This window comes from Prionailurus viverrinus, chromosome A1 (genome assembly GCF_022837055.1).
Source record: "Prionailurus viverrinus isolate Anna chromosome A1, UM_Priviv_1.0, whole genome shotgun sequence".
In the NCBI taxonomy this organism is placed as follows: Eukaryota; Metazoa; Chordata; class Mammalia; order Carnivora; family Felidae; genus Prionailurus; species Prionailurus viverrinus.
This window is the reverse complement of record NC_062561.1, coordinates 137,192,454-137,203,772: the sequence shown is the minus strand read 5'-3', so window position 1 is coordinate 137,203,772 and position 11,319 is coordinate 137,192,454. Positions and strand designations below refer to the sequence as shown.

At 38.1% G+C, this 11,319-nt stretch overlaps 1 pseudogene; it reads left to right on the top strand.

Moving 5' to 3' along the window:
- Positions 1–1,746: 1,746 nt before the first annotated feature.
- Positions 1,747–1,938, top strand: LOC125175137 (cytochrome c oxidase subunit 7C, mitochondrial-like; annotated as a pseudogene).
- Positions 1,939–11,319: the final 9,381 nt, after the last annotated feature.

Sequence of the window (11,319 nt, the reverse complement as noted above, 5' to 3'; positions counted from 1 at the left end):
GAGACCAGTCAAAAACACACAGTGCCTAGGAAATTAGGCAGACTTGCCTTTATTCTTTGGCATGGTTAAACTTTATTGAATATTTATTGTGTTCAGGTACTGTTCATATATTTTAGCTCATTTAATCCTCCCTGGGTCAACAAGTCAGACCAAATGGGGAAAAAAACTGCCTTCTTAGTTACCAAGAATCGTGATCTGAACAGGTAATCCATGGCTATATAAGACAATCTCATTTTATTTTTGTTTAATGTTTATTTGTTTTTGAGAGAGAGAGAGACAGAGTGCATGCACGTGCTAGTGAGGTAGGGGCAGAGACAGAGGGAGACAGAGGATCTGAAGCAAGCTCTGTGTGGACAGCAGAGAGCCCAAGGTAGGGCTTGAACTCATGAGCCATAAGATCATGACCTGAGCTGAAGTCAGATGCTTAACTGACTGAGCCACCCAGGCGCCTGAGGCAATCTCATTTTAGAGGATTATATTCAGTTCTTGGTGCCACATTTTAAGAAAGTCTCTACCTGTACTAAGAACACATCTCAGAAAAAGTGGCTCCATCTCCTACATGAAAGAACAGACAGGCTAAATCAGAGCCACAGTGGCAGCACATTGACACTGGTATTCAAACAGAATCTTTACCTGCCTTATTCTATCTGATTATGTCTACTTATACCTCCTCTATCTCTGCAAAAGAAGAATTCAAAAAGATTCAAGGCAAAACGCCTACCCCTGGTTTATTTATGAAATATGGGCTGTCTCCACTGAGCCTGCATTGGAGGAGGAATTACTTTTCTCTTTTCCTGAGGGACATCATTAGCATAGTGATAATTAATGAAAGGCAGCAGCCAGAGTTTGGTAAATTATTAATGGCTTCAATCATCCTGAGAGCAGACAGCCCCTGTGTGCAGTTGTCCTTGGTGACAGCATGGAAGTGCTCTGGGGAAACAGATGATGGACAGAAAACCAGCGCAGAGTGTGTGTGCTTCTGCACACACAGATTCAGACTTCTTATCCAAATAAACCGGGTTTTCATGCAGAAATACTCGTGGATTAAAACTGGGAGCATGTCCCTCGGGCATATGGTGAATGTTATCAGATCCTCCTTATAGAATGCCTAAACAGAAATTAGGCCTGGTCCTGGGGACCTGTTGAAAAGTTGAGGAGGAGGAGGCAGTGGGTCTTTTACAGCAACCACAGAGATTAGGGGTTAGAGGGTAAAATTGAGAACTCATTAGGAGATCAATGCCAAAGTGTAGTTGGAGAGTATATGCAAAATAGGTCATTGGAGCCAAAGGGGGTTGGAAACAAATGTCAGAAGCTAAGATACACAGATAAAAGGAATTCTAGGCAACCTGAAAATATGAGAGTGAAGAGTATCATATAGGAACAGGTAAAAGAAGAGATGACACAGACAAATTCCAGGGAGGAGGGATTCAAAGCCACTGTACGAATCTTTCTCCCTCCATAAGTTTATTTATATGGGCTCCACTTAAACAGAGTCTTCTTGTTACATAACATCATAAGCTCCTTGAGGGTGGCAATTTTTACTGTTTTCTTCTCTGCTATATTCCTAGAGCCTGCATAGCACCAGACATAGAGTAGGTACTCAAAAATATTTGATGAATAATGAAGAAAGAGATGAATAAATGGATACAACTATCTTACCATGTTACATATTAGATAAAAAAGAAGTATTGAGGCCATTCCTTTCATCTTGGGTCTCTGCGCCTTTCACAAACTTCCAACATCACTATGTTGGGACTGAGCATCTGGAGGTTGACAACCCCTAAAGTCTGCAGGAGCCACTGTGAGGAGGGCCCAGGAAAGAATTTGCCATTTTCAGTGGAAAACAAGTGGCAGCAACTAACAAGATGACTGTGTACTTTGGATCTGGATTTGCTGAACCTTTTTTTTATAGTAAGACACCAACTGCTTAAGAAATAAGGATGTTTCAATTAATCCATTAAACAGATGTGAAAAGGAGCATTTTAAGAGATACAAAGTCTGAAAAATGGATCAAACTCTTGAATTCAACATACTTGATATGTTTGTAAATAAATTTATGGCATGGAAAAAAGTCTTGATAAATATTTTTTAATAAAATCACATCAATTGTTACTTTGAGTAACAAAGAATTTACTGAACAATTCATTGAAGATCAGAAAGAGAGGTTACCAATATATACCACCACCCAGCAAATAATGGAATAAATGCTCATTTGATATTTATGTTCTTTCCCTAAATTCCTTTTCCAAATGTGTTCTCCCTCAACCCTTCCCCCGCAACACAGCACAAAGGCACTCTTGCTCGCCGGCTCTATCTGTATCTCTATCTCTGTCTCTAACTCCCTAAGTGAAAATTAAAAAAAAAAAAAGATTCTATTACTGCATGTATAAAAACAAAATGACTGCTCTTATAATCATAGTGTGACTTGAAGAATGAGAGATGCCACTCCCACATGGCATCTCAGAGTCCTTGGTGCTCTTCCACCCTTTGGGGTGTATGTTGAGCCTTTGAGATCTCCAGCCAGAGACAGGTTTTACCAAGTGTGAGGTAGATAAAGCTATTCCTAGTGTCTCACCTTGGGGCTCTGATACGTCAGCCTCTCTGCAGTCCTCAAAAGAGAGAAGGTGAAAAATCCACCATAACAGAAGCAGAGTGAAAGAATGGTCTCTACCTCTCAGGAGCATTTGTTTTTCATACCAGTACCATAGGACAAAGGAGTATGAAGGAAGCTCCATTTGTGGTAATTAGGTTAGTTACTGAATAGAACCAAATCTATGAATTAGATTCATAGGCTCAGGACTCAGAGGGAAAAGATCAAGATGAAAAGGAGAAGAGATATAGTTCACATAACACATATATATGAGATATTCTATATTTATACAAAAGGAATCCCAGAAAAAGAACTAAATGTACACCAGAGAAATAATAAAGAAATGAGAGAAATATCTACACTTCACCTAAGAAAATCTTTACTCTTTCAGTCAAAAGGACTCAATGAGATTCAAGAAAGAATATGGAGAAAGACCATCTACACCAAGGCACCGTGGGTAACATTTCTGAAGTTCAAATATATAAAATAACATCTACTCATATATTAAAGAAGAAACAAACATTTATTTAAAAATGACAATTATAGTAAAAGGTGTCCCTTTCTTAGCCCAATGCCAGAAAAGAGAAGAGCAACAGCATGAGAAGAACTTTCTGTATCTATGTCTAAAAAGTATGTTCCCTGTGAGAGCAAAATAAATACAAATTCAAGTATGCAAGGATTCAGAACCATAATACCCAAGTACCAGTCCCCAAAAATTCACCTGAAGAAAGAGTCCAATGAAGTGGGAAGAAGAACTCAACAATTAGGACCAGTTATAGAAGAATCAAAGATGAGTAATAAACCAATGAAACTTAGAATTAAGTCAACAAAAGCACTGGTTGTTATATGGTTGACAACTTTTATACAAATGTTAACAAATTCTCCCTAAAGTAAAAATATAGAAAAATATAAATATAGAAAAGAAAAACCTGAAAAGATACAGCTAGCCTCAGAAAGGAAGATAAGGATTCCAGTGGACCATAAATTCAAGGTCAGGAACAGATTGAAGCTGGGAATTTGCTTGACCCAGGGTTCAGACGCTGGTAGTGGCAGCTAAGAGTTTGGCTTCTACAGGGTAAAAGGACTAAACCTGTTCCAAAACAGAAGCTGGAGTGGAGTTCTTCCAATCATGAAACAAGTCTACATTTGTTTTAATTGCCTTAGAAGGCTGCCTGGGTCTAGAGCTTACACCAAGTCATAAACCCAGGGAAGGAGGACAGGTCTACGGCCTAGGAAACAGAAACTGAACACATAACTGGCTAAATCCTGGAGTCACTTCTCAGAAAACAGCCAGCAAAAAAAAATTTTTTTTATAAAGGAGGAGGGCGCCTGGGTGGCTCAGTTGGTTGAGCGTCTGTCTTCGACTCAGGTCATGATCTCACGGTCTGTGGGTTCGAGCCCCGCATTGGGCTCTGTGCTGACAGCTCAGAGCCTGGAGCCTGCTTCCTGTCCTGTATCTCCCTCTCTCTCTGCCTCTCCCCCATTCTCAGTTTGTCTCACTCTGTCTCTCAAAAATAAATAAATGTAAAAAAAATTTTTAATAAAAAAAAGAAAGAAAACAGCTGGTAGGAAAGCCATGCAACCCTCTGACTATCTGCGATTACCACTTACCAGGAGACTCAAACCTCCACTGTAAAGCCTGGCTCTAGACTGAAAGCCTGAGAGGCTTAGGAGAGGTAACACAAAAGATTATTCAAGTGCTACTTTGGTTTTTAAATTTAGCCTTTAATTAATCAAAATTACAAATTCAAAAACTTAGTCCTTTCTTGTCCTATTCCTAGATCTTTTTATATCCTTCCTACCTAACTAGATTTAAATTAAGCCCAACTGGAATCTCTCATGTCTCATCTTTCTCCATTCATAGTTCTGAGGTCATTTAAAAATCATTAAAGAAATGGAGTTAGTCACCAAAATTTCCCACTGACAAAAGACTTGACCAAACCTCCATAGATAATCCTTCTTTACAAAGTGCTTCAAAGGACCAGGAAAGTAGAGAGAAAACAAACTCTTTAATGTATTTTTTCAGGCAACTTAGCCTACTACCAAAATTGGACAATGATAAAGACAAGAAAATAAAATTACAAACCGATCTTTCTTAGAAACATAGACATAAAAGTTTTAGTTTATAAATTAACAAATCAAAGCCAAAATGTGTTATAAAATGCGTCATAACTAAGTAGAGTTTATCCCATAAAAGGAAAAACACCATTAGAAAATCTATCAATTGGGGCACCTTGGTGGCTCAGTTGGCTAAGCGTCTGATTCTTGATTTCAGCTCAGATCAGGATCTCATGATTCATGAGATCTCCCCACATCAGGCTCCATATGGAGGCTGCTTGATATTCTCACTCTCTCCCTCTCTCTCTCTCTCTCTCTGCGCCTCTCCCACTCATGCTCTTTCTCTCTCTCTCTCTCTCTCTCTCTCTCAAAGTAAATAAATAAACCTAAGTAAAAAAATCTATCAGTAAATATACCATGTCAAGCAGACAAGGTGAACTACAGCACAAGCAGCATGTGAGGAGAAACTCATGGTGGAAACAAGAGCAGGAGCAGGCATGTGGTTTTGCACTGCATGCCCAGGGTATAGAAGGATCAGATATTAGCTCGTTGGGTTGTGGGAAGTATCAGCCGCACACCTGGCTGCTCAGGGACTATGGCTGTAGGACATGGCGGAAGCGTGGGCTTCAGCCCTGATCGTCCACCTCAGCACTCCACCAAGACTGATTGCTCCACCACTAGCATGTATCCATGGAGCTCTGCAGGAGGGTGACCACTTCTCTAGGCTGTAGATTAAGTCAGATTATTAATAGATTAAGAAAAATAGGGGCGCCTGCATGTCTCAGTCGGTTGAGTGTCCCACTTTGGCTCAGGTCATGATCTCCAGTTTGTGGGTTCCAGCCCCATGTCAGGCTCTGTGCTGACAGCTCAGAGCCTGGAGCCTGCTTTAGGTTGTGTCTCCCTCCCTCTTGCTCCGCCCCTGCTCGCCCTCTGTCTCTGTCTCTCAAAAACAAATAAATATTTTTAAAAATTAAGAAAAATAGAATTTTATCAGTAAATGCAGAAAAAAGCTCTACAAAATTCAGTACTCATTCATGTTTGCAAAGCAAAAACTTATCAAACCAGGAATTAGAAATAAATTTCCTTAATTTAAGAAAGAGTATATATATGTATCTATATGTATGTGTATATACATATATATGTATATACATATATATACATATATACTTTTTTTTTCAAGAGAGAAAGAGAGAGCATGGAGGGGAGATGGCCTGAGGGAGAGAGAGAGAAAATCTTAAGCAGGTTCCATGCTCAGCATGGGGTCCAACAGGGGGCTGGATCCCATGACCCTGAGATTATGATCCTGGCCAAAATCAAGAATTGAACACTTAACTGACTGAGCCTCCCAGGTATCCCCCTCTTTTTTTCAAATTTAAGAGCATGTATTTTAAAAATGACCAAACAGGGATGCTTGGGTGGCTCAGTCAGTTGGGCATCCAACTTCAGCTTAGGTCATGATCTTACAGTTCATGAGTTCCAGCCCCACACTGGGCTCTGTGCTGACAGCTCAGAGCCTAGAGCCTGTTTTGGAGTCTGTCTCTCTCTTTCTTTCTACCCTCCCCTACTCACACTCTGTTTCTCTCTCTCTCAAAAATAAACATTAAAAAATTTTTTTGTTAATCTAAATTGCTATCTCCTCTTGAAAAACTAAGGGGCACCTGGGTGGCTCAGTTGGTTAAGCATCCAACTTTGCCTCAGGTCATGATCTCACAGTCCGTGAGTTCAAGCCCCACGCTGGGCTCTGTGCTGACAGCTCAGAGTCTAGAGCCTGCTTTGGATTCTGTGTCTCCCTCTCTCTCTGCCCCTCCCCCACCCATGCTGTGTGTCTCTCTCTGTCTCTCTAAAATAAACATTAAAAAATTTTAATAAGAAAATAAATAATAAAAAATAAAAATAACCTAACAAAATAATTTCCTATGAAACTTTAGAAAAATTGCCACTGAAGTCAAGAATAAGAATGTCTACCATCACCCCTATACCATTGACATACTAACAGACATAGTCAATGTAATAAAATAATAAGTATAATTATAAGAATGAGAAAGGAAGAAAAAACTCTCCTTATTTTCAGATAACATGATTGTCTACATAGAAAGTCCAAAAGAACATATTGAAATACTTAGAACCAAGAGGAAAACTCAGGAACATTACAGGATATCATCAATATATAAACATGGTACATAGCATTCCTTTATGTCAATATACCAATTATAAAATATGATAGAATTAAAAAGCATACATGTCAGCAACAAAAAATTAGAATCCAAATAATAAGTCTAAAACCTAAAAAAGTCTAAAACCTAGTAAATCCAGAACATATATGAAGAACATTATTAAAGTTATTGAAGGACATTTTTAAAGATCTAAATAAGTGGAGAAATCATACCATGTTAATAAATCAAAAGATGAAATAAGCTCAACATTTCAGTTCTTTCCATCATTAATTTGTAAGTTCAATGCAAATCCAAGCAAAATCCAACACTTTTGTAAAACTTTATAAGTTGATACTAAAATTCATATGTAACCATAAATTAACAAGAATAAAAGTATTCTGAAGAACTGTGCATGGGTGAGAGGGGGGTTGTTCTACCAGATGAACCAACCAGGAACCAGTCTGAGGCTTGCAGCTGGCCTCAGTGTTGTTGGAAGCTGGCCTGGTGCTTCGTGTAGGCCATACACCATCTTACAGAAGACCACCTCAGACAAGGTCACTCATCAACCAAAATAAACTGAGTCAAAACAAAGCCACTTGATAATTTTGCATAAACACAGATAAAACCTCCATACAACACACAACATACCAAGCATTCCTGTCTCTCACTAAACAAGTGCCTGCTGCTTCTTTACCAAGTATCATTTTGTCCTCACTCTAGCCTCCTCTCCCTATAGATAATATTTATGGAGATATCCAATCATCGAATGTCCCCACTTTCTGAAGACACCCAATCCAGAGTGACTCCCCTCTCTCTCAGGCCTTTCCCAGAATCATTCAACAAAAGCCCACATCCTACAAGAAGGTGCTTGTGTGAGTGTTTTGTTTTGTTTTGTTTCATTTTGTTTTGTTTTGGTCTTTCCACACTGTCTTACTGAGATGCCACATGGGTCCCTAACCCAAACTGAAACTAGTAATAAACCTAATTTGTTAACTGCAGGTATGTTCCTGGACGTACTGGCTTGAGGTTGCGGACAGAGGTATCAATGCCCAAATACTCTGTAAATAGTGTGTGGTTGTGGTGTCCAAATAAACTAATAAGTCAATGGGACAGGATAGAGTTTAGAAACAGACCCACAAATTAAAAAAAAAAATCCTGAAAATTCACAGAGTTGGTATTATACATCAGTGGGAAAAGGTATTTATCTTCAATAAAGATGAGATGAGACTATGACTCTCCCATATAAAAAAATATGAAATCTCATATCACCATACACAAAAATTATGGGTTAATAACCTTAAAGTGCAAAATTACAAATCTTGAAGAAAATTATAGGAGAAACAGTATTATGTCTTTATGATTTGAACCAGTATTATGTCTTACACTTAGCACAAACATGGAAGGAAAAATTTTAACTACATTAAAATTTATAACTCTGCACAGCAAATGATACTATGGTAAAAAGATAAGCCATAGATTAGGAGATATTTGCAACATTACATAGCCAATAAGTAGTATTCAAAATATATAAAGAACTTCTACAAATTGATTAGAAAAAAAACAAACAGGGGCACCTGGGTGGCTCAGTCAGTTAAGGGTCCAATTCTTGATTTCAGCTCAGGTCATGATCTCATGGTTCATGAGATCAAGCCCCCAGCTGGGCTCTGCACTGATAGTGCTAATCCTGTTTGGAATTCTCTCTCTCTCTCTCTCTTTCTGTCCCTCCCCTACTCACAATCTCTCTCTCTCAAACTCTTTCTCTCAAAAATAAATAAACATTTAACAAAAGAAAAATGCAAACAACCCAACTAAAAAATAGGTAAGGTACATGAAGAAACAAATCACAGAAGAGAAAATACGAATAAATATAAAAATATGGTCTTCTTGAGTAGTCAAAAGAATGCAAATTAAAATAACAATGAAATACCATTGGCAAAAATGATATCAGATTCGCAAAAGAAAATTTTTTTTAAGTTTTATTTATTTTTGTAAGTAATCTCTACACCCAACGTGGGGCTCGAACTCACAGCCCCAAGATCAAGACTCACACACTCTTCTGACTGAGCCAGCCAGACACCCCAGATTGGCAAAATTTTTAAATTAACCATTCCAAGCATAGGTGACCCTGTGGAGTAATGGGAAGTCTTGCACACCACCGGTAGGAACATAAATTGGTACAGCCATTATTTCTCTAATTAATTTAGAGAGCAATCTGGCATTATCTACTAACATTGAAAATGAGCATACTGTACAACCTACCCAGCAATTCCACTACTAGACCCTAGATAAACCTATGCAAAGTAATATGGAGAGAGAGAGAAACATGTATGGGTAAGATAGTAAGAGAGAGAATGAGGGAGAGAAAGAGAACAAAAGAGAAGAAATGATTCCTACTGGCTCTGGGTATCCAGTTTCTTTCTTCACCTATATTTCCTGCCCTCTGATCACTTTATAACAAACTCCCTCTTTAGAAATAAATTCATTAGAATTGGCTTATATGGGGCTCCCGGGTGGCTCAGTTGGTTAAGCATCTGACTCTTGATTTTAGTCCAGGTCATAATCTCAGGATTGTGAGATCGAGCCCCATGTTGCTCTCTGGGTTAAGCATGGACCCTGCTTAGGATTCTCTCTCCCTCTCTCTCTGCTCCTCCCCCATTTGTGCTTTCTCTCTCTCTCTCTCTCTCTCTCTCTCTCTCTGTTTCTCAAAATAAATAAATAAACTTTTTAAAAAAGTAAATCACATTTTAAAATAGAGTAACAGGAGATAGAAAGATAAATAAAAATTAATCAAGGAAGGTTCGCTTCCACCCCTAATAGTTGTCAAGAGAGTCTCCCAAATGAGGATAACTTGTCCTAAGAGGGATTCTATTGATAAAATGTCCCACAATTTATCAAATATATATTGCTTGCCTCACAGAATTTTCATTTGGTCATCACAGGAATAGAAAAGTCACTTTACCATTAAGGTCTCTGTTTCCTCATTTATAAAATGAGATTTAATTAAATGACCTCAAAGTTTCCTTTCAATTCTGAAATTCTGTGACCAATCCCAAAATGAAGACAATGTATAAACTAGGTTTGTAAACTCTACAGTAAGAATCAACAGCAAACTCCTAATAAACTCACAAAGCCCAAACTGCTCCAGAACCTTAATGTTGACACTATAAATCACTAAAGACAACAGAATGTAGAAAGCGGAAGCTCGAACACCCAAAACATCACCTGAGATACAGGAGCTCAATCCATCAGAAGTGTGGCTTTAAGATTTTAGAGACTTAGAATTATTTTCTAGTATAACATTTCCATGTTAAAAATGTTCTCCACTTATACCTTTACAGAGGTTTTCAGTCCTTATGAAGCCTGCATATGTGTTCCTCTTTGGAAAGCCCCAGCTGGGTCCTAACCACCAAAAAAAAATTGAAAAATGAGAATACAAAAGGAAGCAAACTATACTCTGTGTGGAAGCAACTAATGTATATAAATTAAATACATATAATTTATAATGTAATTATATTTATTTATATTTTACATTTATATTTTATATTTATATATTTAAAAATTTATTGAAATATGTTTCAAATATATTATATATACACATAATTTTTTTTATATATATGAAATTTATTGTCAAATTGGTTTCCATACAACACCCAGTGCTCATCCCAAAAGGTGCCCTCCTCAATACCCATCACCCACCCTCTCCTCCCTCCCACCCCCATCAGCCCTCAGTTTGTTCTCAGTTTTTAAGAGTCTCTTATGCTTTGGCTCTCTCCCACTCTAACCTCTTTTTTTTTTTTTTCCTTCCCCTCCCCCATGGGTTCCTGTTAAGTTTCTCAGGATCCACATAAGAGTGAAACCATATGGTATCTGTCTTTCTCTGTATGGCTTATTTCACTTAGCATATCACTCTCCAGTACCATCCACGTGGCTACAAAAGGCCATATTTCATTTTTTCTCATTGCCACGTAGTATTCCATTGTGTATATAAACCACAATTTCTTTATCCATTCATCAGTTGATGGACATTTAGGCTCTTTCCATAATTTGGCTATTGTTGAGAGTGCTGCTATGAACATTGGGGTACAAGTGGCCCTATGCATCAGCACTCCTGTATCCCTTGGATAAATTCCTAGCAGTGCTATTGCTGGGTCATAGGGTAGGTCTATTTTTAATTTTCTGAGGAACCTCCACACTGCTTTCCAGAGCGGCTGCACCAATTTGCATTCCACACCTTTAGATTTTCCAGACCAGTCAAGTTTCCCCCAAAGTTCTAACATCTCAAAACAGAAATGCCTAATTTCATTTTGTTAATGGAAACATTAGGAAAACAACTGCCACCCATTTCCACTATAATTTTAGCACTGAAAATGTAAAGAGTATATGCTTGAAAAAAAATGAATTTTATTATATATTAATTGTACTTCAATAGACACACGTAGGTAGGCTCTTAAAATGTAGGTATGCTGAACCGGGAATTAGATCAAATTGGATATATTTAGCTTTGGTTTCTCTGCCTCC